Source organism: Alosa pseudoharengus, unplaced genomic scaffold, assembly GCF_046254945.1.
Source record: "Alosa pseudoharengus isolate Yale_2024_CS ecotype anadromous, Long Island Sound unplaced genomic scaffold, YU_APseudo_1.1 YU_APseudo_1.1_scf_23, whole genome shotgun sequence".
NCBI classification, from domain to species: domain Eukaryota; kingdom Metazoa; phylum Chordata; class Actinopteri; order Clupeiformes; family Clupeidae; genus Alosa; species Alosa pseudoharengus.
The window spans coordinates 28,115,961-28,120,960 of NW_027468685.1; the positions used below are offsets into that span (position 1 = coordinate 28,115,961).

Below are 5,000 nucleotides of genomic sequence, written 5' to 3' on the forward strand. Positions count from 1 at the left end.
ACAGGGCACTGTATGTTCTTGCGTCTGGTTGAAGGCATAATTGATATGGGTGTATTTGTATTTCATGTACGTGTGTGTTTGTGTGTGTGTGTGCAGGGGTGTCGGACTGGGGATAAAACCAATACTGATTACTAGAGCCCCAAGGGGAGGGAGGGCCCTTGAAAAGTCTGAAATATATTTGATTATATTAATTATGGGGGCCCATCAGGACTGCCTATGCATAGGGCCCAGGATCGATCTTGTGTGTGTGTGCGCTTTGGTTTCCGTGCGTTCAGTAACAGCCTGCTCAATGCAAATGATACAAATAATAAAAAATGCAGCTTGGGGCTGTGCTCTTTGGGCCCACCATATATGAATCTCATACTAAATTATTGGTGGCCGCTGGCAAGCGCGTGATTGGGTGAATACTTCATGGTGATTTCTGACTGGCTCACAGGGACGTTGCATTATTCAGTCGTAAAGTTTCATTCTTGTTTACTCCTTGGCACTCTTCATCTGAAGACATAAAACCGCATTTTTATCATGACTCATTACTCTCTGAGCGTCCGCTGGGCGCTAGGCTAACGCCTCTGCCGCCTCTCCTGCTGTCTGTGGGTACATCACACACACCGACACACACACACACACACACACACACACACACACACACACACACACACACACACACACAGGCACAGAGGTCCCAGCCTTAACGGGCAAAGCCATCGTAATTAATACACAAGTGCATGTAGTCAGGGGGATAATACACACACACACTCACACACATTATTATACATATGCTCACACACAGAAACTACAGACACAATCATTCTCACATCCATGCCTAGGTACATATATACCCCCCCACACACACACACACACACAAAAAAATAACCTACAAACAAACACATCACACAGACACACACACACACCCGCTGCCCCCCCACACACACACACACCTCTTCAGAGAGATTACTGATGTTCTGATGACTGATGACTGATGTTCTGCGGATGCAGGCAGCATGCAGTGGACATTTCCCACTTTTCTCGGCCCCCCTCTTCCATTAGCAGCTGCCCAGATGGCACTCAGGTTGGCATTGCACTGGGCGCTGCGCTGCTCTGGGCGTCCACACGGCAGGTGGGCACTGCAGTACTTGGGGCACCCAAAACGAATATTGCTGTTGAAAACCGGGTTACTCCCTGCATGTAACTGCGGTCAATGACGCACTGCTTTTCGGCGATATCTGTATCTCTGTCGTTCGGTCGTTGTATGCATTGTTCGCAATTTTAAGACGTCTTTTCATCTGCAATGACTCCTATAAATTTGGCGCAAGTGGCATTCCTGTACGTCGGGTTTACGTTCAAACTATTTTTCTGGTGAATAATTATTTCGGACTGAACTTGGTGAAGGGAAGTTTCACTAGGCCTATCGTAGGCAACGATAAACTTGATCATCATCTCGGGCTCGTCTGATCGGTTTCCTGCTGCCAGCCGCTGAAAGGCAGTGGGGAGAGGGGACATTTATCTCGGCCTATGTGACCACACCGTAATGCAGCTACATCCACTCTGTTTATCTGATGGGTCTCGGACCTCCCTCTCTCTCTCTGCAGCACACGCATTTTCAATGTTCTTGTTGATCTACGCTACCTTTTCCCTCTGCACCCTCTATCTTATTTTTGCCATCACATCATTCTGAAAACTCTCTCTCTCTCTTAATCTTGCTCCCCTCCTTCTCCCTCTCTCTCTCCCTCCTTCTTGATGTTGCCTTTGTGTTCTGTCCTCCCAGACGACTTCCTCCTCTCTCCCCTCTTGTCCGTGGGACTTGGATGACTTGGCATATTGTGTATCACTTTAAAAGGCCTGTGGCCCATGATCCTTTGCTGCAGCTCTCTCATGCCTGTCAGAGGTACTCATAGGAGCCAGGAATGTCACGGGGGTGCCGGTAGGGCTGCGTCTGGTAGTGGGTTTTTTGTTAAAGTCTCTTTGTGTGTGTGTGTGTGTGTGTGTGTGTGTGTGTGTGTGTGTGTGTGTGTGTGTGTGTGCGTGTGTGTGTGTGGAGAGAGCACTCTCAGTGAGCAGTGGAGTGCTAGATAACCCTTACCCCCCACCGAGATAATTGCATTCCCCGTAGTCACACCCCAAAACATGTCGCCCTCCACGACATATTGTGCCTCCATTGCCATTGTTTGGTTGGTCTATGTATTTGTTTGTTTGTTTCCTGTAGGAGGTAACACAGAGCTAACATCCATACCCAGAGTGGCAATTACATATTTGTTTGGCTGGCATGTGGACCACAGCCCAGAGCAAGGGTGTAATCTCCCAAGTACAAAATACACACTTGCATTCTGCCACTCTTGAATCATGGGAAAGGAGGGGACAAAAATCCCCCCCTTTTTTGTGGTGTTGGCGAGCCACCCGGGTAGCTGCTTTATGGGATGTGACTTGCAGTTTCCTCTCTGGCTCTCACTCGGTCTTTCCCACAAAAAAACACTGGGACAGAATTACATCTCTGCTCCCAGGAACTGATGTATGGCCACTGTAGGGGCTACTTACTCATGGGTTTGGAGGAGGACATCCAGGAGACCCATAAAATGCTTAAAATGTAATAAAATGTGGAGCTTTGTTGTCCTACTTGAACGCTTCCACAGGAATAACCTCAATTACAATTACAAAGTTTTCATACCTGAAAAAAAGCCCTTTTCTTCTTCTATTTTCTTTGACATATGAGTTCCTCTAATCTAATAGCACTCAGCAATGTTTTTTAATGATCTCTTCTTTATTATCTGTTAATGAGTAAGAAATTCACCTGCAAAATTACTTCAGGGACTAGCAAGCCCAGAGTGTGTGTGTTTTTGCCCCTGTGATATATCAATATCAATCAACACATGTTGATTGCAGCCGGAATTGGTTTGTTGTGGCAAACTGTTTGTTTGTGGGAATAAAAAAAAAGCAATGAAGAAAAAAGCAAAAGGAAGAAACGAGCAGGCGGAGTCTTGAGAGATGACCCATGTTGTTGGGGCGATTGAGTTTGTTTGCAAGCCTGTGCAGTGCGGTTGGGCAATGTGCTTCATGTACGATAAACAAAAGCTCATTTGCAGTCGCCTCAGTTGCCATTTTTAAAAACATCTGCAGACGAGGCTGTTCCACCAACACCACCGCTCTTTTGGGGTGGCCTTGGGGATGGCAATTCTAGACCATTTGTGCTCTTGCAAATCGGTCCCTAAGTACACACACTACCCCCTCAGAATAGGTATCGCATTGGCATTAAAATGCAGAGCTATTAAAATATGCAAATGACCCACTTCACATTTGTACATTAAGCCGCTGAAGGTACTTGAGTTGTCACCTTTTGGAATAGAATATAGAAGTTATTTCCTACCCATACATTTGATACTTGGTCATTCACAAGTACCCTGTGTCATCTACTCTGACTGAAAAAAAGGAGTTATGAAGCTAGTTTACCTCCACAGAGCCATTTTCCACATCAATGGTGCTAAACAGACACAAGGTATTGTTATTGATTGAATGAGGGGGTGGGGGGGGAATTAACACATTTATCAAAGAAGTTTAATCTCCAGTCACACTCAATAGCGGCAAATATCCATTGAGCTGGCTGAGAAAATGTTGCATTAACATCCGTGTGCCGCCTGACCGTGACAGGAGGACCAATACGGATGCTTGTTTATGTCTGAGGCGGAGCTACCGTTCTGGTTATTGGCCGTGGTGACAGGTGGCCGTCGACTCGGCAGTTATCGGGCCGCTGATAGTGTGAAGAGGAGAGAGAGAGAGAGAGCGAGGAAGAGAGAGAGGGAGAGAGAGATGGAGAGGGAGAGAGAGACGGAGCTTGTCACTTCACTTCCCCACGCTCGGGGCGAAATCCCTGGGCAGGGGAGCGGGAGCATCGACTTGAGTGGCTAATGCAATCAGAGGTGTGTGTGTGTGTGTGTGTGTGTGTGTGTGTGTGTGTGTGTGTGTGTGTGTGTGCGTGTGTGTGTGCATATGGCTGAGATGAGGCGATTGTGTTTGACTTGTCAAAGGGAGGCAGGGGAGGTGTGTGAGCTGCGTCGCGCACCGCAGCAACAGCCGGTATGTCAATCTGTGCTTTGAGCTTCCTCCTCCTCCAGAGCTGGGAGCGAAGGAAATCGAAGGAGCGAGAGAGAGAAAAAGAAAGAGAGTGAGAGAAAGAAAGAGAGAGAGAGAAAATAGAGGGAATTTGCAACAAAAAAACTAAGAGAGTGAGATAGTCGGAGAGGAAAGAGTAAAAGGATTAAAGAAAAGAAAGCAAGGGAGTGAGCGTGAGGGAGTGAGAGAGGGAGAGAAAGAGAGAGAGAGAGAGAGACAGAGAGAGAGAGAGAAAGAGGGAGAGAGAGAGAGAGAGAGAGAGAGAGAGAGAGAGGGAGGGGGGCAGGAAGAGTGCGAGCATAAAGGGGCGAGTGTTCCTTAGGGGGGCATGTATCAAAACCCCACTCGCCGCATTAGCTGAGCCAGGGGGGGGTAGGCATCTTTGATTAGATTAAATTAGACATGGATTTCTTAGGCTTCTCTCAGCGGTGGGTCTGATCAATGGCCACCTTCCTGGGAACACAGCAGAGGTGTGTGTGTGTGTGTGTGTGTGTCTGTGTGCGCATGCATTTCTATATTTTTTTCTGAAATCAGACGCACAGACGCAGATGTGTGAGGCTTGTACAAGGAGGCTTGTACAATTTGATTCCATTCTGCCAGGTGTGTGTGTGTGTGTGTGTGTGTGTGTGTGTGTGTGTGTGTGTGTGTGTGTGTGTGTGTGTGTGTGTGTGTGTGTGTGTGTGTGTGTGTGCGCGTGTTAGAGATAGAGAGTGTGTCAGTCTGTGTGTGTGTGTGTGTGTGTGAGGGCAGTATAGCTGTAATGGATGTCAAAGCACCACTGGCAGCCTGAAATCAGAAGCTAGGAGCTGGGAGGTTGTGTGTGTGTGTGTTTGTACGTGTGTGTGTGTGTTTGTACGTGCGTGCGTGTGCGTGTGCGTGTGCGTGTGTGTGTGTGTGTG

General features: G+C 47.6%; 1 protein-coding gene across 1 annotated transcript in view; it reads left to right on the top strand.

Annotated features, from left to right (window-relative positions):
* Positions 1 to 5,000, top strand: part of ptprua (protein tyrosine phosphatase receptor type Ua) — a 200,781-nt gene that overhangs the window by 36,850 nt on the left and 158,931 nt on the right. The gene's annotated exons all lie outside the window — the stretch shown is intronic.